General features: G+C 41.7%; 1 protein-coding gene across 7 annotated transcripts in view; it reads right to left on the reverse strand.

Annotated features, from left to right (window-relative positions):
* Positions 1-23,512, reverse strand: part of KCNJ16 (potassium inwardly rectifying channel subfamily J member 16) — a 54,648-nt gene that overhangs the window by 9,126 nt on the left and 22,010 nt on the right. For 2 of the 7 annotated variants that reach the window (XM_044247540.1, XM_044247539.1), the window contains exon 1: positions 16,102-16,300. The exons of 4 other annotated variants lie outside the window; for them this stretch is intronic. The gene's annotated coding sequence lies outside the window, so the exon portion shown is untranslated. Of the gene's footprint in view, positions 1-16,101; positions 16,301-21,278; positions 21,363-23,512 lie in introns of those variants that run through there. One more of the 7 variants, XM_044247536.1, reaches the window with a different exon arrangement.

Consider the following 23,512-nt stretch of genomic DNA (forward strand, 5'->3'; position numbering starts at 1 on the left):
AAAATTTAGAGGCTGGGAGTATGTCTCCCCATTTTTCTGGTATGTCAAGATCATACCAAAGTAATAAGAATTATAATTCTACATTATCCTGCCTTAAAAACAAACTGCCTTCAGAAGTAATAAGAATTATAATTCTACATTATCCTGCCTTAAAAACAAATTGTCTGAAATAAAACGTGTTTGGGTCTTGCAGAGAAATCAGGAATTGGGAGGCAGATTCCAGTTCCAGGACTGTCCTCAACATCCTGAGTGGCTTAGGAAAGTAACTCTTCTCTGAACCTCAGTGTCCTCATGCCTGATATAGGGATAAGAGTACCCATGTTACTGAGTGACAGTGAGTCTGAGTGAGATAAGGACCGGGAAGCCATCTTTCACTGGGCCAAGATGATAGTAATTATTCAAGAATTGTTGCATGAATCAGAATCTTACATGGGCTGTTTCCCCCTTTATAAAATACCAGAGCCTCTGCTTGTACCCTGTCAAAGAGCTCTCCACTTGCAAGACACAAGACTGACAAAGTGGCTCCCAGTAGGCATATCTATTTAAGCTCGGGGATGGCACCATTGTTTCCTACCACTAAAGCAGGTGGCCCAGTTCTCTGCCTCTCCACTAGCTCCCCAAAGCTCTAGGGACCAGATCATTTTGCTTTCCTTTTCACAACTTTTACCAAATGGGAAATCCTCTATTCCTTGTCCTCAACACACACACACACATACACACACACACACACACACACCTCCCTCTCACCTAACACACACACACACACACACACACACACACACATTTTTATACACATGCTTTCAACTCATTTTTTAAAATGTATTGCTTAAAAAGAAATTGTATCACTCTTTCCTCTGAGCAACCAAGCTAAAGGAAACAAGCCCGACAAGCTTGGCAAAGTTACCAGGTTAGAGAAATTCACAGGATGGTTATCATGTTTATTCTTTGTCTTAAGTGGTGTGGGCACGTTTTACGAAGATGGTTCTGAAGGTTTCTCTTGTTCTTATCATGATAATCAGCCCATCCCGGTCTTGGCTGGGGGCCAGCCTGAGTTGCTCAGAACTTACTTGGAGCTGTATCTGGGTTGGTTGCAGAAGCTGAATATCATGAAATCTTACGTCCTTTTAAAAATCACAGTTCAATTTCCTCTTGGTGCAGAAGGTTCCCCAGGGATCTCTAAAGCTCTCCAATGAGAATTCGTTGCTAACTGTTTTCATTCTTGTTTTGTTTAGTCGTTTATTTATTTATTTAAATTGAGCCCCTACTGTGTTCCAGAGTCATCCACTTTAGAGAATTAGTAAGAGTCCTACCTCTGTGGAACGTGTCTTTGTGGGCTGTGGAAATGAAGCATTAACTCAGAGAATGGCTGGAGGGGGGAGGGAGGTTGCCTTCCGGGCAGGGGGATCAGAGAGCCTTTGGTAAAGGACTTGATCTCTAAGTGAGAGCAGGCTCTTCACTGCTCCTGCCTGTGGCCGTCGGTAAACATGTTCTCAGCTCGGGTCTTGTTCTCTGTCCCATTTTGTTTGTTTGAGACACAGTCACTATCTAGATGTTACTATCTTGCGATTTCCAGGTGTAGTCTGACGGCTGCGCCCTTTGTTCTAAGCTAATTGTAAGGCCTGGTTCTCACAAGAACCTATCATTACAGGAATTCATCTGCATCTTATCATTTGAAATCAGGCTTCCCTGATCAGGTAAAAACCTGGTTTTACCTGGTCTACATAACACCCTTCTAACTCATCTCTTGCCGCTTGCATCCAGAGCCATGGTTCTGACCCGAGATGTAAATAACCCTTCCTGCTACCGTAGATCCCATCCCAGCTCCCTATCATGGTTGGTCCTGCATTAGCGTTGTTAAAGGACAAAAGTACAGAGATCGAAGACTTGGATTCTAGTCATGGTTCTACCACATCTCAACTGCATCCCACAAATATCTTTCAGCCTCATTTATTTATTTTAAAACATAGGGACAGTGCTTGACCCTCTCAAAACCTTTTGGTAGGGAATGAAAGGCATAATATAAACGAGTACCCCCACCAGCACCTTGCAAACTGTCCTTATTTATAGCCTCTGTTGAACCCCTGTTGAACCCTTAACTTGAATACACAGTTCTCCTCTGTTTCTTGCCATAGCTTATAATATTGAGCCTTTATTGAGTCTGGGAGAGATGGCTGTCTGAGCTACAATCTGAGAAATGAATACAAGTTAACCAAGTAAGAAGAAAGAGGAAAAGAGTTTCCCAGGCAAAGGAACAGCATTTGCAAAGGCCAGGTGACTCAAGGATGCATAGGGCGTGCTTTCCAAAGAACTGAATTTGGGCGATGGGGGACGGGGATGGGGTGGGTGGAGAGTCGATGCTGGGAAGAGAGAGACAGAACGTAAATAAGTAACCTGGGAGGGAGAATTTAAGATTTGGGTCTTTTTCCCAAGAGCAGTAAAAGCAATCAAAGCATCTTCACCAAGAGCACTGCATTACATTTCCATTTTTATAAAGACCACTCTGGCCATCCAGTGGAAAATCAGTTGGAGAAATTTAAAAGCCGATGCGGGGAGCAGCCCAGGAAGGCATTTCAATGATCAAGTAAGAGACGATGCTGGCGAGGATTAGGAAGATGCTGTGGAAGTGGAAGAAGCCACTTCGCACCGGCATGTTTCTTCACCTGCTCCGGGAGCAGAGTCACATGACCTTGGGGGGACCAATCAGAACTTCGAAAGCAAGACAGCCTCTTGCTGCAGGGATGCAGGGATGCAGGGATGCAGGATGCCGGGATGCCAGAGCCTGTTTTTTCCAGGCAGATACACGGAGTCAAGAGGCTACTGGTGTGGCAGGGCATCTACGTTGCTCCAGAGAAGGGCCCAAGTCACAGCTCTAGGGGAGGCAGTCCCCGAGATAAGATTTCCCTTTCATCCTGCTCCCTTGCTTTTGCTCCTATCAGGTTTTCTCTTTTCTCCCTTCCTTTGATGTTTTAAGTTACCTGTTACCTTTCCAATAATATTTTTGTCTGCTTGTGATACCCAGGGATAGTTTTCATCACTTGAAACAGAGAAAATTCAGTTAAAATTCAGTTTCATTGGCATTTTATTTTCTATTTTTTAAAAGATTTTATTTATTTATTTGATAGACAGACATCACAGGTAGGCAGGGAGGCAGGCAGAGAGAGAGGAGGAAGCAGGCTCCTTGCTGAGCAGAGAGCCTGATGCAGGGCTTGATCCCAGGACCCTGGGATCACAACCTGAGCCAAAGGCAGAGGCTTTAACCCACTGAGCCACCCAGGCACCCCTTTACTGGCATTTTAAAAACAAGCGTATGGTCTGGTCATCACATAACCCAGCAGCGATTCCTGTGGGCTCACCTTCAAGGCATATCTTAAATCTGATCACGTCTCCTGGTAGTCAAAGCCCCCCATGTCTTCAGTGGACCCCCTAAGAGATCTTCTCTTTCTGCCCTTGTTGTACTGCAATCTACCCTTTTTAAAAATAAAATCGAAACATGTCACTCTCCTGCTTAAAACCCTCCAGCATCTTCCCTGTCTTCTCAGGGCAATTAGAGGAATTTGCATGATCTGTATTGTATACAGAGCAGCTACCTCTGACCTTGCCCACCTCTAGAAATTACCTCCTACCATTCCCCTTCCACTCTTCACTCTCTAGCATCACTGCATCTCCCTCTTTCACTAACACAAAGGTCCAAAAAATATAGTCTAAGGGTGAAACCAGGCTCACTGGTCACTTCCTTAAAGTTTTATTGGAACACAAAATTCAGATGATGATTTATAAAATTGTCTGCAGCTACTTACTGTCACAATACCACTGAAGACTTGAGTGGTAGCAACCAAAACAATGTGGTTCACAAAGCCAAAATATTTGTGATCTGACTCTTTACAGGAAAAAAAAAAAAATCTGCTAAATTCCACTCTCATGAACAAGGCTTTTCCTGCCTCAGGACCTTTGTACTTCCTTTTCTGCCCATGTGTCTTCTTATCATCACTGAAGTCTCCTCTTCAACGTCACCTTTTCAGAGATGCCATGTCTGATGAGGAGTTAAACGAAAATCCTCCCCCACGTCCTTATTTTCTGGATCATAAACATGATTTTCATTTCAAAATGCTTGCCACGACTGGATGATGACTTGTTTGTTGGCTGGACGGCCCCATGGAATAGATTATAGCTTCCACGAAAAAAGATCCCCTTGCCTTCTTTGCCACTCTTTCCCCAGCACCAGAGAAACATGTGGATTTCAGGTACTCACTAAATAGACATTGAAGGAATGAGCTAATACATCCTGAATGAGATTTTCATCACAGTAAAAGAATCAGTAAAAGAATTTAACAATCCCTAGAATTGTTAAAACATCAATGCTGACAGTTCTGCAAACATCAGCTCTCAGTTCCTTCCATTTACCTTGTCTCTCCCCTGTCCTAGCCACCAGTTCACACCTAGTTAAAAAAAAAAAAAAATACTGTTTACTTCAGGTTAGTAGCTTCCCTAGTATGATAATTCCCTTAATCATGCTGCAGAACTCTGGAAATCTGGAGTTGGGAAGGAAAATGAACTTGGCACTAAGAAGTATTTTGTAAAGTTTATTAAAGCAACAACTGAATTATTAGCAATGTGGTATTCCCAACACTGATGCATGTAATTATATCGTCATGTTAAAGATATGCTCAAATATAATATATATTGTACTATTTAATTTGAGCTGTTTCTGGAGGTAAGCCAGCATGAAGTGACAATAGTCTAGGGGTTTGTTACAACCAAAAACTCCATTTGTGGCAGTTTATCCTAAAGAAATTCTCTTGGATGAGCATAGTGATGGTTACTAGTGTAACTAATTTGTACCACTATTTGTAGTAGCAAATTTTGGCCCTGACCTCACTGTCTAATAAGTGTGGGATTGTTTCATAGGTAATGGTACAATCAGAACATTACTCGTTACTTTTAACATAGCCATTAAAAGTGCAGGAGTAGAATGAGAAAAAACTTGAAACATATCTTCAGGTGGAAAAAAATAAAACAGGACTAAAACAAAACAAAACAAAACCAGCTTGCTATATATATATATATATATATATATATATATATATATATATACACACACACACACACACAGAATGTCAATTGTGGCCCTCTATTTGGTCTGATATTTTTTGCTCTTCCTTTTTCTTCTTTTTCCTTATTTATATTTTACAGTGAACATGCGTTGCTTTAGCAAAGAGGAAAAAACAGGTAATTTCAGTTGGTACCAATTCTGAGTCTCCACAAAGGGAAAGCAAACCAATAGCAATCTAAAAGCATTTATTAGGGCCTTTAAAAGGCAACTATAAATAGCCCAGAGAGGCAGACAGTCCTACAGACATTTAAAGTCAGACATGGATGCTGTAATTTTTGCTGGAACAATTCACAGAAACAAATATAGTGACATTTAATTCATCTAAGTAAAACCAGATCTCATTTAAAACAAGGGGGGGGGTGGGGATGGAGAGGGAATCAGGTCAGATTTGGCCACTGGAGACCAATTGCAGAATTCATGAAAGCAGTTGGTAACAAATCAGGGATACATAAAGCAGAGTTAAAATTAAAAAGGGATCAGATGCAATCCTTCTTCTCAGTGCCCCCCCTTTCTCCCTTCCCCATTCCAAAACATATTAAACTGTTAATACCTTCATTTCTTGGCTGGCTATCCCAAAATCTGTTTTAGGCATCTTTCTTTTATCTTAATATTTTCAATAACTTTGGAAAGAAAATGTTAAAAGTTGTGCTATTTTGCAACTTCACTACTTTAAGGCCTATGTTGTTAGATTTTAAGACCCAGGGAAATGGTCCTTTGAAATGGGTGGATTTGAGAAGGGAGGTCAGATGTTTGTGATGTAGATTTGCCTAAATAGGTGGCCCTAGCCAGTTCTTAATAATTCATTTTCATGAACTCCAAAACTTCATTAAGACACCTCGCCAAGCAATATGGTACAGTAGTGTTTCTTGAAGTGTTGTCTACCACCAACCCAATGGGAAAATCCTAGGGGAGCACGTTATACCTGCAACCATTGTGCTTCGACACAATAATTTTGATCCCTTCCCCCCCACCCCAGCCCCAGCTGATTCCTATATATCTTTTTTTTTAATATTTTATTTATTTATTTGACAGAGATCACAAGTAGGCAGAAAGGCAGGCAGAGTGGGGGTGGGGAGAAGGCTCCCCGCTGAGCAGAGAGCCTGATGTGGGGCTCAATCCCAGGACCCTGGGATCATGACCTGAGCCGAGGGCAGAGGCTTTAACCCACTGAGCCACCCAGGTGCCCCAAAGATTTTATTTATTTATTTGACATACAGAGATCACAAGTAGGCAGAGAGACAGAGACGTGTACAAAAGGTACTCAACTCAGCTTTCAGACTGAGCAGAAAGCCCAATGCGGCGCTCAATCTCAGGATCCTGGGATCATGACCCGAGCTGAAGGCAGAGGCTTTAACTTACTGATCCACCCAGGCGCCCTCCTATATATCTTCAAGATAGAGACCTACTACCTTAGAGTTTCAAGAATGGAGACACTGAGATGGAGTTCAGATATCTGTTTAATCTTTAGTGAGACTAGGCACGTGTGCAAAAGTTACTCAAACTCTTTGAGCCACGATTTGCCCATCTGAAAATTGCAAATCATACAACTGCCATGAAGATTAAAGGAAGCTGTGCCCCCAAGTCTCCTTTCATGGTGTTGGTGCTTAATACGTATTTAATTTCAGTGCTTCTAGTTATGACTACAGTCCATTGAAGTACAGATCTAAACGATGAGGGAGAGGCTGCCATTTTCTTTAACCATAAATTATTAGACGGGCAATTTCTCAGACTTGTTTAAAAGTTCCCTTCTAGCATCTAATTGTCTGGACATAACCTTTAGGGAGGCATGGCAGAGCTGCCCAGAGAAGCCACAAGTATCATTAGGAATAGGAGTCATTATGGACTAGTAACCCACCTCGCTTTCTAAACGTCAGGTTACCTATGACTGACCTTTAGTAGCTCCCATATAGTTTGGTTCGGGAGCTGCTTTGGTTGAACCTAGCTGGGCATTCAATAACAAATGTCATCTATGAAAAACATAAGTGCCATGACTTTTGACCTTCTTCAAGTTTGGTATTTATGGTATTCCAAAAGAAAACCTAGTCCTATCTCTGTTGGCATTTTCCCCATTTGGGGTAAACTGCCTGCAAATTGTCCTCTTTGGCAATTTACAGAGAATCTATTGATTGTCCTATTCAGTCTTCTGGGAATCATTGAACTGATACATATGATTTGCCAGACTGGGAACGGCCTGAATAGTGTCTACAAGGTCTTTACCCTTTAAATGACCGACTTTCTTTCTACCTTAAACTGTCAAAATGAAAATTCAGGACATCTTCATTAAGAAGGAAAATAAAGCAACTGTTATTGGCTGTTATCTCAATTTCCACTGTCCCTTGTGGATACAGATACATTGAGAAAAGGTCTTTAAAATGCAAGACAAAAGAATTCCCTGGGAAGATTCAGTTAGATAGCCTATTAAGGCAGTACCTTAAGCTTGGTGTTGCCTATCACAAGAGATTAGCTTTCTATTCGTCTGTGTCTTTTCAAGGGCACTTGACAAAAAAGCATTGCCGCTTACTGCAAATAATAGAAGATTTAAGTAGCTGATGGAAGTTAGAGCATTTGATAGACTCTTAAATTTCTATGTATGTCAGTTTTCATATTTTCTCCACAAGTTATAGTTCTGTCTCTACTACAGTGTTATAGAAGCAGAATGAATCATCCTACCCTGAGTTGGAATGTTTGATTCTATTATCTGTGAATGCCTATGCAAACAGAAGTGACCCCCATTAGTAATAGTTCTCTTAAAAAGAGAAGTGATTTTATTGCAAGTCTATTTTTCTTGATGGGCACTAGGGAGCTCAGAGTCAGGCATGCTGATATTTGAACCTTCATTGTCAGAGACTTTAATTTAGCTAAACTATACTAATGCCTGTAATGAGCTAGGGAAAAAAAATCGTGGAAACAAGTTTTGTGTATTCTTCAGTTCGATTAACATTCAACTATATCTGAGGCATTGTGAGGGCTATTATGAGCAGTTTGAGGATGGTTACTGCTCTGAAGGGGCCTCCATTGTGCCCAGCATACCACAGACATCTGGTCAACCTACGGGAGCGCGGAGGTATCTGTGGTAGAATAACGAAGTGGCATTATCCTGTAGATCCAAAAGAAATGTGGTTGGGTTTGAGACCTTCCCAGCCTCTAACATGCAAAGGTGCTTCTCCAGCATTTCACTTTTGTGGTTAATTTTTGACTTTCTAAGCTAATGAAGGGAGATGTTGCTATAGATAAGTCACAGGAGGAAAGCAATGAGAAATCGATTTGCATTTGGCTTCAAATAAATCATATGCTTTGGAAAGAATGCCCCATTTCTGTACTTTGCAGGCTATTAAAATGATTTTTCTGTTCCCTGAATTCAAGCTATCAGACTGGCAGGATGTAATCAAGGGGAACATTCTGGGCAGCTGAGCAAAAGGCAGTTTAGGAATTTTTATCTTTAATTTCTTGGACTAATTCATCCAGCAGATAATCTGCCTATGGAAATTTAAGTGGTGCTTGGCTTGAACAAATAGATTTCCCACATCCAAATCCAAATTCATTCTTTGCCAAAAATGTACACAGCATAGCTGTATGTAAGAAGGTTTCCAATGTGTTTTGAAAATTCAACAATTTTTAGCTACTGATTTTATCAAAAATTATTCATGTAATTTTAATTGTAGCCAACATGGTCTCCTTTTATTTGAGACTGATTGGAGGAGGGGGTGGAAATGAATGCTTTCTCAGGTAATATAATTACCTTTTGCTTCAACTTCATAAAAATGCCACTTTGCACCCGTGTCTGGTAGATAACATTTACAAAAAACTCATTCAACAGATGAGACTTGGCAGTACTGCAGAAATTTAAAATCTTAATGGAAAGAATATGCTATGAACTAAAATAGCTTTTTCCATTCATAGACTTTAGGAGCAGAGGAAGACATACTGGGTTTTTAACTGAGAAATGTAAACATCATTGGCATTTGAACTTCCAAATTTCGTGTAACTTTGTAGAGAGACAGATTGGATGCCCTCATTGAAAAAAAAAATTACAAACTAATCCTCAAAGGCGGATTTTCAACAACTTGTGAATAGCCTCATGCCAGCTTCCATATCCACAAACATTTAAGAAAGGAAACATAATAGGCTGAGGGAGTATTTGTCCTGTTAGTCATTCATAGTTGGCTACATGGCACTAAAATCTCTTGAAAACCAAAGGCCCCACCCCTTCCTCTCCACCACCACCAACGCAGAACTTCCCCGTGGGTCTTGGGTTCTTGGACCCAGGCTTGCCTTGGCAACACAAGATCTATGCCTGTGCCATCAAGCAATACTGATCTCCACTTACTCTTCCCAGCCGTGCCATTCATGCCCTCTATCCTGGTCATCTGAATCAAAGAACACTCTTCGTATGGAAACAACACATTGGGATTTGTGGTCTTGCCCATGTGTCAGCATATTTCCCTCATCCCTTTCCCCAAGGAGATTTTACTGTCAGTTCAGTAGACCAACACTAATAAAAATCTCAGGTATCTAAACAGTGAGCCAGGAAGTCAAAGAGTACCACCAAGGAGGTCAGTGTGGTGCCACCTTGAAGGTCCAGCCAATAAGCAATTTGTGATGCTAATCAAGGTTTCTCTGTGTACTTTCCACCTCTACTTTTAATGACATCTTCCCTTCAGTCCAGCTGGATCTTTTCTTAAGAGGTCTCAAAGCTGTGTCATCCTCCCGTCCTCCGTTCATCCTAACAACCATCTCAAAAAGCAAGTTTTATTTTATCCTTTGTTTTGCAAATTAACAAACTAAGGCTTAGAGCAACGAGGTTGTTGACTAAACAAGTAGGCTTCAGCCCAGGGCTCCATAACCAGGTTATAAGTGGTGCATAAAGGTGAATGTCATGCTCTTGGATGTGCATGTTTTTTGTCTATAAGGCTTAAGCCAGATCTTCTTGAATCAGGGAGATTGTGTACTATTCCTGAAGGTCCAAACACCAGGGTTGTAGGGAAACATTTCAGCATCTGTGGTTGTTTTTAAGCTTTCCTGAGATGTATCTACCCACTCTACAGATAAGATCAGCCCTTGATGTGCACTCCAGGATACCAAGATAACCCCACCTCATCGAACCATTAAGAAGGGTCAGCAAGGAAAGAGACCCAAGGAAATTCAGAGCTGGAGTTGGGGGTTGTTGGGGAATGCTGTCAATGAGACCTTATTGGGCGCTGCCTTTTCATGGAGAGGAATGTTTCCAATTGTGAGATTACACCATCCGTGGGTGGGCTTGTTGGCTTTGGACGCCCTTTGGAATGAAGCCAGTGTTTGAACACAAAGGGAAAAACAATCCAGTGTGGATGATGTCACAGAGCATCCTGAGGAAAGCAGCAAGGATAACGCTTCCTACTGCTTGGATCCAAAGAACACAGATTAGTTCGGTATGAATTCCTTGTGCAGCCAGTAGCTTGGCTGTTATGGAGGGCTCCGTCCTAATCATAAAGTCTCAGCCCTGGAGAGGAGGGTGTGTGGGTGTCAGTCTGGTTCCTGATCTGTGAGTTAGAAAATCAGTTCTCCCACCTCCCCTCCACACACGCTCTTGATTGTTTACAAATCCCTCTAAGAAGGGAAAGGCCATTTCCACTGGGGAAGACAGGACACGGGCTTACTCTCCTCAAGGACACTTTCAAACTCTGATCAGAGATCTGCTTTCTCATATAATAATGGTGATTATTAGATATGGGAGGATGGGTGTCGGGAAGAGGGACCCAAAACAAAAGGAGCTTTTTGTAGTGGCAGACAGGCAACCATGAAATAAAGAGACATTCATGCCCTAACCAATGACTGAGGACAGTCTATTTGTCAGGTCAAATCAGAGATGAAAGAATATCTATGTATTGTAAATATTTTTACATTGTCTGTGTATTTTTGATATCTTATCTTAAAAAGAAAACCAAAGCAAACCAGAACAACACAACACATTCTGGCTGACTGGGAAGAGACTTTCCCTCCCAGGGTTAGGGACTTCTTCGAACTAACAAAAGACCCAGCCTGGAACATGCTTCTGATTATAAAAACCAACTCATGCAGAGCCCTATCTCCTCCATCTGGCCCATCCATTCAAGGAGGCAATATTCTTCTGCCTTCATTATCCCACGGCCAGGTATTGAGCTGCTAAGGTCAAACTCCCATTGCCCCAAGCCCACCAAAATTATTTACATTTGCCAAGCCTAACCTATGCGCCCTGTCCTGCCTTGCCTTTCCCGCACAAATCCCTATAAAAGTCATGGCTTCAACACTCCCCTCGCTCCTGTCTTCTATCTTCTGACCACCCTGGCATCTTTCTCTTGTGATCCTGGGCTATGCACTGAGCCTCCTGTCTTGAGGGCCTGTGAGAAGAATGTATTGCCCATTATAGGCCAGAGAGTTTACGTAGAAGTAGCACCTTCCACTACGGAGAGGCATCTTGTAACATTGTAGGTGAATGATAGCATATTCTGAGTCTTCAGTCTTGAGGGTATTGGCCAAGGTTGACCAAGCAGCTCGTGGTAGAGTACAGCTGCCATAGCTTCTTGCTCTCAGTATGTGTGGGTCTAGGAGGCTATAAGGTCACCTTGAATGGCTGTGAGCACTAACTTAGGGAGAAGATGGCAGGATCCTTCCAAGTATCAAATCAGATATATGCAGATCTAGGTAATACAATGGCCAAACTATTAAGGTCAAAGCTAAGGACTTAGGACTGCCACTGGAGTGGGGCACAGGCTGTGCTTGGAGGCAAGCCCAGGTATGCAATTGCAGAAGGACACAGCTTTAGCTGAGCTGCTGGAGGAGAGTAAAGAGAGAAAAGAATTACAGTTAATCACTTATCAGCCACCTACGGAGGGGCCAAGGGACAATAAGGAAGGGAACACACAGAGGTGGGGAATTTAAGAGAAGTGAGACAAGGCAGCAGGTACGGACTCCAGCAGGCAAGCATGACACATTAAAGAGGGAATGCCCAAAGTCACTGGGCTCTAGGTGGGGAGCCGGGGTTCAGGATCTGGGCTCCAGACTGAGAAAGGATGAGGGTCAGATACAACCCTCAGCCTGAAAAGAAAGACATCTTAAGTGCAAGGCACTCTATATCCATGTATCTGTTTTAATTTTCCCCCAAATTCTGACAACCAGTTATCAGCATCAACCCCATGTTAAGGAAGCAGAGTTAAAGCTGAACTAGTTCGGTAGCCCCATCCAGGGTCACACAGAGAATAAATGTTGGGGGAAAAAAAGACTACAAGAGATTCATCACATTCTACTACTCAAGTTTGAAACCTTAATGAGAAGAGGAGCTATTAGAAACAGAGTCAGGATGCAAGTGGATCTCTGGACCTGATCACAGGGGAAAAAAAGGAAATTCAGTCACTACAGCTGGGCACAAGTTCAGGGCAGAGCTAACTGTAAGAGATACTGGGTAAGTCCCATAAGGTGTATTCCAGAACCCCTTAGGTGCTTTATGGATTGACCCATCTCAAAACCCGGAGCAGAGGGACCCTCATGTAGGGTCAATGCCTTTAGCTCTAGAGATCAAAGTAATTCACAGCATGGAAATATAAACAAATGATTTCCTTCAAAGCTGATCTGTCTCGAGCCCAGAAGGTCAGCAAGAGGTGAGCAGTAGGAAAGATTAAATGAGCTTAAAAACGTATCTCTTCCAGAAAATCAAGACAAAGATGCAAAGAAAATATTTTCACCCATACAGAATTTCTAGTGAAAGTTGTCAAAGTTTCTTCCACTGGAGACAATTCATACCTGAAATGTGATATTCAACTCTGGATATCTTCCTCCTTAGAAGTCACTATCAAGGTAAGATGTGGAGCACAGCAGGAAGTGGAAAAGAAAACATCAAAGAAATATAATAGAGTCATGTGTTCAAAATCTTTGCTGAGTACCAACTATATTCCTGTATGTGAACTAATTGTACTGAGATCATCACATGCCTCTGCTCCAAGAAGCTCATAGGCTGAATTTCAGAGATGGGACATCTCTATTCATCAGGAGAGAAAGACATTTGTTGTGTGATGCCACAGAAGGTAGGGTGGGGGTCTGGGTGTGGGATGGACAGGGAAGTAAATTTAATACCTGCATCGAGAAGAATATTTTTATTGTTAGTATCTCTAATAATTGAGTGACGATTAGGACTCTCAGGGCACCTGGGTGGCTCAGTGGGTAAAGCCTCTGCCTTCGGCTCAGGTCATGATCTCAGGGTCTTGGGATCGAGCCCCGCATCGGGCTCTCTGCTCAGCAGGGAACCTGTTTCTCCCTCTCTCTCTGCCTGCCTCTCTGCTTATTTGTGATCTCTCTATCTCTGCCAAATAAATAAATAAAATCTTAAAAAAAAAAAAAAAAGATTAGGACTCTCTACTCAGAATTTGGATGACCGCTTAAAGAATAGACAAACATTTTCTGAACTTCTTAGGAAGTTTCAACCATGTAACTCTGAAGGTCTCTTGCTCAAAGATTTAAGGATTTTTGTGTCGTGTTTCATTAACTAGCAAATAGCATCTACTCCAAATCTATAAGGTGAATTGTAATGAAAGACTGGCCAAGAGGATTAAAAATAAAGTGTCTGAAAGACCTCATTGTCTCATTAAAGTAAACACACTTGAGTCGTCTGATTTTTTTAAATTCTTATAAGCCATATTGTCACAGAAATAGGAAAGATCATACTGAGATTTTTTTCTTGCACTTTTTAAAAAATTTTCACTGATCTGTTTTTATTTTCATTTTGTATTTCTGTGCATGCCCTAAACTAAACACACATACAAACACACACACACACACACAGCCTCAGCCTGGATCATGGGATTTTTCTTATTAAAAAAATTAGAGAAACCCAGGGGAATGGTTGACAGGGAAGTTTCTAAGGGCAGGAGATGTCTCTGGATCAGTTCACCCTTGTGCTCCAAGATGCCCCTGAGTCCTACTGTGAGATTTGGCAGACCATCTCCTATAGGTGAACCAAACTCAGGTTCTGATGGTCTGGTCTCAGAAAGGCCTTATCAGGTTCCTATCACAATCTACCATTCCAGATACATTATTTATTTAATGGAAACAAAATAGTGCCTTTGCCTTAATCTGTTAGATTTGACTACTGGAGTCAGACTGATTTCTCTTTGCATCTCATCTCTACCACGTACCTAGCTGAATTCAGAGTAGTTATTTTCTGTCTTTGATCTCCTCCTTTTAAAAAGGGTAATTCAGAGAATTAAATCAGATAGCATTGCCAAAGAGTAGGTGTCCCATAATGTCAGGAGTTTTCACCCAGAGCTTAGCACTTGGGCAAACTAGGAACTTTGCCTCAGCTGATTTGAAGCTGCTCCTGTGACCATGACAGAGACAGAAGTTTTGATTGCAAGAGATCAAAATGTGAGTGACTCATTTGTCTTCATTAAACTAGGTCTACACAAAAGTACATCCTGGGCCCTCACTCTCTTGTTGACTTTCATCACCCACCGTGCCGGCCCAACATATCTTCCCTGACCTGCCCCACATCACTGGGCTGCAGAAACTTGGCTCATCAAAGAGGTGAGGCCCAGGGCTAGAATGCGGATATCTGAATGTTCCATACTGCTGGTCAGAAAACCAAGTCAGAAGCAGGTGGAGGCTGGTATACCTTTGACAATGCAACAGTAGCCTACCTGCCTTATGACAAAATTGCAATCGACCAGACTTCTCTCAAGCCTGAAAACCGGAGGATATGCTCCTTGGAGTGAAGTCATTTCTGTGATCTTAGTTTGTAATCCACTATCACATCCACATCAGTTTCCCTCCTCTCTAACACAGGGCCAGTAACCATTGTCTCCACGTAGCTTGTGCTCACGGGGTGCCCGATACCCTTTCAAACGAGACTCAGTGATATCTCAGAGACAGACCTTATTACAGGTGTCTGAAAAGGAGGCAGAGAGAAGCTAAGTAACTCGGGAAGGTCATGCTTCTGATAAGCAGCCAATGTGGGCTCTACCTGCAGGATCATGGGCTTTCAGAACCTTTGGGGATACTATCCCTAGCTCCTAAACTCTCAGCATTATGTCAAGGCTCATTAAAATTAAAGAAAGAGCAGGGGAAGGGGCTTTTAAAAGAAAAGCTTCAGGAGTTTTATCAATAAGGCATGTTTATGTGCCATGGCCATGCGCCTCTGAAATCTTGGAATTTCCAGGTAGATGACCTGTATTATCTCAGCCTCTGCTCCTTTGCCTGGCCAAATGGGATGCTGAAGGCACGGAATGGAACAGATGGCTCTTTACTGCATAGCGACAGTACAGTCTGCAAATCGAAAGACAACAAGGAGTCGAAGAAAACCTTAAAAAGTTAGAAGGCTCAGGGGTTTTGTACCTCATCAGACTTAACAGGGTTTTGTACCTCATCAGACTTAACAGCTTGAGAAGATTATCATGTACTGGAGTTAACTTTTAGCAGCTTTTTTTTTTCCCCTCCTAGCACAACTTTCCAGTATTTCCGTCTCTATTTTTAGCGGTAAGGACACAATGAATTACAAATCAAAGACAACATGTTTTAACACGGCCTTTCAAATTCTTGATGCCACTTTGTTGTCACTTTGAAACAGTGGAAGGGTGACAAAGACCTTCAAAAAAGAGGGTTTTATGAATGATTGTTTCCACCGGAGGTTAAAGACTCATCCTTTTCCATGTCGCCCCCCACCCCCCCACCCATCCCCCGGCAATAAGTAATGTTCAGCTGGCTAAGTCATCATGCTTTCAGTCTCTCTCTCTCTCCGAATGTTACTTCCCTTCACTGAGCTATAAATGGCACTCACATTCTTAATCTGTTCGGTGCAGCTCTCCCCAGAGATTATATGAGAGAAAGAAAGACTATTCCCTGCCATAGATGGTAGGGCATTAAAGAGCCAAAGGAAGCACCCTTCAGGTGCCTATTAGCAGGCATACATGCAAGCAAGAACGAGCTCAAGATCAGACAAGAAATTCATTGAGGCTTGGATCATTCTGTAACCCACTAAATGGTCTTACCTTAGTTCCAGATAATGAAGTTCAGACCCAAACCTGGTGTCCTTTTCATCTCCTCAGAGCACTGCAACTATGCATCCCAGGCTCCTTTCTCTTTGCTCCTTCCTGCCCCCTCTGAAGCTGTCAGCACCTACCACCATGGAGATGAGAAACCCCACAGGAGAATCTCGTCCTTCTTTGCTTTTCCGGACACATTCACCACACACAAAGGCCAGTGAGTTCTCAGCTTCACTCTAGTGAATCAACACTTTCTTTAACTGGTTCCCATGCCTACACGTAGTAGACAGTCTTGCCAATGGCAGCTTACAGAATACAAGCATCGAGAAGGAATAGCCTTCCTCCCTGCCCATCTACATCTTTGTCTTGTGATCAGACCATTGTGACCTTATTCAACACCAAGGATCTCCCCAAATCGCAAAGTGGCCACAAATGGCCCCCTAAACTTCCTACTGTTCCAGAAGGCTGGATTTTCTCTTACTCACACCTCCCGGACTCGTACAACTTCTTCCAAGTGTGTTCCTCTTAGCTGTAGGTGCTCTATTATCGCCGTAAAGATTTTTCTGTGCAAACACACACCCTGTGTATGTAATCCTATACCTAAGGCAAACAGCATCTTGCCCAACATCATTTCATTTGGGTTCCAGGAAAATGTGTGCCCCTAGATGACCACTGACAACCTCAGTAGTGGTTCCAAAGCTAGAGCTTAAATCTTTTTCTGAGAAACTGGTTTTGTTTTCTGGCGTGTTTGCTTGCTTCTTCTAAGTCTGGGATCAGGGAGGGAACACATTTCTTACTGATGCCCATTTTTTCTATCGAGAAGTCTTAAAATTTGGAATGAACTGGTCATAAAAATGTGGACATATATAAATAATTAAGCAAATACTGGTGCCATTTACTGAGATAATGGAACTGGGAGATAAGGGATTTAGAAGTTGAGGTATTCTTGTGGTAACTGAATATTCTCTCTGGCAACCCAGTGAAAATGTCAGGTAGACAATATAATGCTCTGGAATTGAGGGGAGAGGTCTAGACGTAGAGGTTGTCAGTACATATATAGTATGTACTTATTCATAAAACCATGAACATAGGTGAGACCAGACAGGCAGTGAGAATAATTGGAAAAGAAAGGGATGCCAGTGATCAAGCTCTTGGGCAACCCAAGCTGGGGTTAGGAAGATGAGGAAGATCCTATAAAGAGGACCAAGACTGTTTGAAGTTGGAAGAAAACCTCCAGATGGGGTATGAAGTGAAGGAAGTATGATAAGGAAAAGGGAGTTATCTGTGTTGCAGATTAATGATGGGTCAGGAGGAGAAGGAAGAGTTGACCACTGGTTGTGGCAACATGATATCACTGGTGACTGATGAAAGATGTCTCAATAGCGTCCTAGAATCAGATGCTTGATGAGACCAGGAACAGGTAGGAACAGTGTGGGAAGGAATAGAAACCATTTGTATCCCATTTGTAGGGATCCCTGCTGTCAAATGGAGTAGGAAAATGCTTGAAGGATGGGAAGGGATATAGGGAGCAGCAAGGATTTATTTTTCAGAGAAAGAGTTTCTGCTTTCTTTTATTTTAATATGGGAGATGTTATGATTTGTCACTTAAGATGTTGCCAACTTACTGATTTTTTTAATAAAGTACATGTCCTACAATTAGTTCTGTGTGTTGTTTCCATTACAAATAAGTACTTTCAGAAGATTTGAAGAAGGTGTCTTGTTTGACCTCATAGTTTCATTTCAAAATCATAGGGAGAGAATAGGATACTATTATTGGATTTACAAGTAGGTCTGCTCTGTGCATGATGTATTACTAAACGCCAGTTTCAACTAACTGGGTGAAGAGTGAATAATCAACTCTTTTCTCTCAATATTTTTCTCTCCTATTTCTCTCCTACATTATGTAAAATACTTCTCTTAATTTCAACTGAAATACAACTGTTTTTATAATTGTGTAACATGATATAATCTACAGGAAATATAAAACCCACATTAATAACCTAACATTGATCTACAACTTAATCACAGCTACATCCTCAACTATTCACTCACCTAGAACATTACTTGTTATATGGTTTATGCTTAACACTTATTTCTTAAAAAAATTTGAACAGGGACACCTGGGTGGCTCAGTCAGTTAATCGTCTTCCTTTGGCTTGAGTCATGATCCTAGGGTCCTGGAATGGAGCCCTTCATTGGGTTCCTGGCTCATCAGGGAGCATTTCCATGGAAGGATGACTGCCAACCTTGGGTTTCAGAGAATCATATTAAGGTTGACTTAGTTCTTATCTTTACAGTAAGAGATGACATCGTAAGAGCTGAGATTTATAACCCTGTTGATTAGAAGATATCTCAAGCTACTTTATTATCAGGGAGCCTGCTTCTCCCTCTGCCTGCCCCTCCCCCTGCTTGTACGTGCGCTAGCTCTCTCTCTCTCTCTTTCTGTCAAATAAATAAATAAAATCTTAAAAAATTAAATCTTCTTCTAAGAAGTGGCATTTATACATCATGGAATATTACTCAGCCATAAAAATGAACAAAGCTTTTCCATTTGTAATGACGTGGATGGAGCTGGAGAGTATAATGCTAAGCAAAATAAGTCAGCCAGAGAAAGAGAAATACCATAAATTCCACTCGTATGTGGAATTTAAGAAACAAAACCAATGAACAAAGGGGATAAAAAAAAAGAGAGAGAGAGGGAAACCAAGAAACAGACTCTTAAATGTGAGAACAGACTGGTAGTTACCAGAGGGGGGTGGGGGGGATGGGGGAAATAGGTGATGGAGATGAAGGAGGGGACTGGCTGAGATGAGCACCAGGTGTTTTAGGCACGTGTTCAATCACTATATTGTCCCCTTGAAGCTAACATTGGACTGTACATTAACTAACTGGAATTTAAGTAAAAACTTTTAAAAAAATGAATGGAATTCATTGCTATTATAACCGTTTTCTCTAAGTGTCACATTTAAGACTAAATTATGAATCTGTGTCCTTTATAAACCATTCAGGCTTCTGAGAGAATAAAATATAAGACATATAAATTGAGTCTACTTAATCTGACAGACTGATATATTAATAATGATAGATTTAATTTTATATGCATATAGTTTTTATAACTTTTATGGTACTACTGAGGAGGTACATAAAATGTCCTCAACAGAATCACTGTAAATGTACAGAATATCCTAGACCTGGGTTTCTCAGTCTTCACATTTGAGCCAGATAATTCTTTGTTGTGGGAGGATGTTCTGTGCCTACAGGGTGTTTGGCAACATCCCTCCATTTTGTCCACTAGACTCCAACCCCTGATGTAACAGTCAAAAATGTGTCCATTGTCAGATGTCCCTTGGGGGGAAAAATCACCTCACCTCCAGGTTGAGCATCACTGTTCTAGACTCAAAGAAATTCAGTAGACAAGTTTTGTTCTTCATTAATGGAATCCATAGTAGAATCATGGACTCAAAAATTGGGAATGTAATTTCTATCATAAAATATAACAAATGTGAATTCCTTAAGGAGAAGGTACATAGGTAAAATGTGTGTAAAAGGACATAGTGTTTTGAACATCGACTTTCACAGAACCTGTGCATATGTAGGTTCATAAGAAGAAAGATGGGCTTCAGAAGAATGGGTAGGGATAAAACACAGTTCCATGGAAGGATGACTGCCAACCTTGGGTTTCAGAGAATCATATTAAGGTTGACTTAGTTCTTATCTTTACAGTAAGAGATGACATCCTAAGAGCTGAGATTTATAACCCTGTTGATTAGAAGATATCTCTAGCTACTTTATTAGGCACTCGTCCCTCAGTGCTCTCATCTATAAAAGATAATGGAAGCATTTTTCATGTAGATCTCAGCAGGTAGAAACGAATGAGTATTGGTGAGGCACTTAAGAAATATCAGGCAGTAATATTTGCCATTTCTGTGCTGTTACATAACAGTCCAGTTGGTAGACTGTGAAGAGAGATTCATGTGGTTTGGTAGATCAGAGTACAGGTTTCTCGTTGGCGAGGAGTCAAACAAAATACGGAAAGCATTGGAGGAAACTGCATCGCTGAAGGGATGGGCAGAATCATTTGTGGTAAGCTTAAGGGGTGTGTAAATGAAAGGCATTGGTCTAGGAGAAAACCCCCACAAACAATTCTTATGATAATCCATATGATAATCTACCTAATTCAGGGAAGTCATCATCTGAGATAGGGAAAAAATAGTCTGACTTCTATGTGGTACAGTATAGTAGGTACAATAGAGTAGGTAAGGGGCAGAATTGTTTATTTTAATCTGGTTTTCCATACCCAGTGGATAATTTTGGGTAGTTTTCTGTAACCTCAGCCCCTGCTGAAACCATGCCTTCAGAGAGACCCAAACAGCCTTCACAGGTGCCATTTTTGCTAGCCTAAGGGCTTCCTGTTATCCTAACCCTGGCTACTATAGGTACAGAGAAAGTGCTCGAATCCCTGCTACTTACCGGTGTGTTCCTCTCCCACTGCTTATGACAGGCTCTCCCACTATTTCTGATACTAAAATTATTTGAAACTCATTGACTTATGTTCTTCTCTTTGGTCAAACTGTGCTGAAGTAGAGTATCCTAGTAGAGTTTTGGAATCAGAAATAAATCTGTGTAAGACGGTGAGCATGAATTTCCTCTCAAATTAGTGATAATTATTTAATTTTCCAACTGAACATGAGGTTTCATAAGCTTTCTGTTTGGGGTTAATTTTTTTTTTTTAAATTCAAAGGAATTATTTTCCCAGCTGATTGTTGTACTAATTACAAAACACATGTTACCAAGCAAAGACCCCCTTGGGAATTGCCAAAATGTCTGAGTCACGTGCCATGAGAGGAGGATTCAACTCAAAATATGAATCCTCAAGAGGGCATTAACACAACAAGACATCATTTCTTGAATTTTTCTACCAGATCCCCTGGAGCTGACCCTGTATCTCTGAGTATTATCATTGACAAGGAGCTCACTGAGCCTTCATGTGTTCTGTTCCTGTTTTAAGATGAGACAAGCCACCAATGAGGAAGTCCTTCCTTAAACTCAGATAAAATGTCTCCCTTTAGCTTTCACAAGGCTTTCCTGTCCTCCTGTTGTGCCTCTGAAAAACAAGTCTTGTACTACTTCCAACAGCAAATTCTTCAATGTTGGATAGAAATCTTCCATTTGTTTCTTCCTACCTCAGTCTTCACTTTTTGCAGCGAAAAATCTCCAAAGCCGCCAACTACTTCTGGTCCGCACAGTGTGTATTTAATTTGTCACTTCTGAAAGCATAAAAGGTGGGGACAAACGCTAAAATGACAAGTCACTAAGACAACAGGGGTCAACCAGGACTGTGGAGATATTTAGTCAACTTTTTTATAAGCAACGATGGGCTGGCAAATTTTAATAGGGCTCTCTGAGGAAAACAAAGGACTGCCCAGTAGAGTTTACCAACTTCTGTAGTGTAAATGCTCTAACTGTGGTTGATTTCAAGTGACCAATGTGATGTCTCAGAAGGTGAGGTTGATAAGGGGTTCCTGTGTCTCCTGGGATGGTAGGAACTGCTCACCCAGAGTGCTGTAGGATAAGCTAGGCTTTTGTATCTGCTCAATGTTCTGGTTGTTCTCCTCTGAAGTTCTCTTTTAACATGTGGTATATTTTTATCTAAAGATTTTATTTTTTTCTTATTTGACAGATAGAGATCACAAGTAGACAGGCAGGCAGGCAGAGAGAGAGGAGGAAGCAGGCTCCCCACTGAGCAGAGAGCCCGATGCAGGGCTCGATCCCAGGAGCCTGAGATCATGACCTGAGCCGAAGGCAGAGGCTTTAACCCACTGAGCCACCCAGGCGCCCCACATGTGATATATTTTTAATTCATAATTACCAAGGTGGTGTTTGACCAGCCCAGAGTCAGTCTAGATTCCACTTGAAACTCTACTTCAAAGGTCCAATTCCCTCAAAATTCAACGTCAAGCTGTCAATGAATGGGGGAAGTATACCACGTCACAGAGAAACCCTCTAGCCTCTAATATTTGGGTCAGAAAAGAAAAACTGGTATCTCCACTGGAAATAAAATCAACTGCAAAATTGATATATTAGGGGTACCTTCTCATTAAATTATATACACCACTTAGCAATTATTATATACCACTAAGTTTAAGTATAGATACCACTAAGTTGTGTGTGTGTTTTTAATGGAATGGAAAACTGGATTAAAAATAACTGCAGGAGGGATACTGCAAAACATGATTTAAAGTTTTAAATGTTGCCATATAATTCAGCAAGCATGTATCAAGTCCTTATTCTGCATGAAAGGAAACTATAAATATTCAACTTAAAATTCCACAATGAGGGGCACCTAGGTGGCTCCACCGGGTAAGCATCTCACTCTTGATTTTGGCTCGGGTCATGCTCTCAGGGCTGTGAGATCGAGCCCCACATCGGGCTCTGCACCGGGCCTGGAGCCTGCTTTACATTCTATCTCTCCCTTTGCCACTCCCCAACCTCTAAAAAAATCCAAAACAACAACAAACAAACAAAACAAAACAAACCCCCCAAAATTCCACAGTGAATAAATTTGTTTTCTTGTTTAGCCCTTTTCACTCTTGGATAGGCTCCTATTTCCTTTAAAGCCATGGATATGTTTGTTTTTGTTCTCCAGTGAATCCGCTCTGCAGTAGGGACTCGCGAGTCCCATTTCCCCAAGGGTGTAATTTCCACCCTTATTCTATTCATACCGCATGCAACTGGTTGAGACACACTGTGTTAGCACTGAATAAGCATTCGCAGGAAAAATAAAAATGCTTCTTTGGCTCCATCCTGGGATGGCGAGACGCATGAGAAAGACAGAGCTGGGGTGGTGAGCCGTACCCCGTAAGTCAGGTTGAAGAATGTTGCTTGTTCTAAGGAAGAATTAAAGGCTTCTGATCAAGGGAGTAAGCCAATCTGATTAGCACTTAGAGAAGATATTCTGGCAGTGCTGGTGGGAATGGATTGGCCAGACATCTGATAGGGGAGGCAGGAAGAGAGGTATTGCGTAACCCAGGGAACTACAGCAAAGGGAACAGATCGGAGAGATCTTTGGGAGTCTGAATCTACAAGGATCTGAAATCCACTGGGGGAAAAAACGGGGAAAGGAGGAGCTCCCTCGTGGAGGGATGGGGACCAGTCAGAGATGAGCCCAGGGAAAGAACACAGATGCAGTTGGAATCAAGCCTCCAGGCTGGGCTGCAACAGGTTTGTGACTTTATCCTCTGGTTAGATAAAGAGACCGTGGGGCGAGGAGACAGCATAAAGAGATTGAAGGAGAATGGAAAACATTTGAAAACGCCATGGCAGGGAAGTTGAGACATAGGTGACGTGGGGCTGCAGCAAGGGCCCCTTCCTTAGTGACATTGCATCAAGGATCTACGAGCATACCTGTACTGTGAGA

Source organism: Neovison vison, chromosome 5, assembly GCF_020171115.1.
Source record: "Neovison vison isolate M4711 chromosome 5, ASM_NN_V1, whole genome shotgun sequence".
In the NCBI taxonomy this organism is placed as follows: Eukaryota; Metazoa; Chordata; class Mammalia; order Carnivora; family Mustelidae; genus Neogale; species Neogale vison.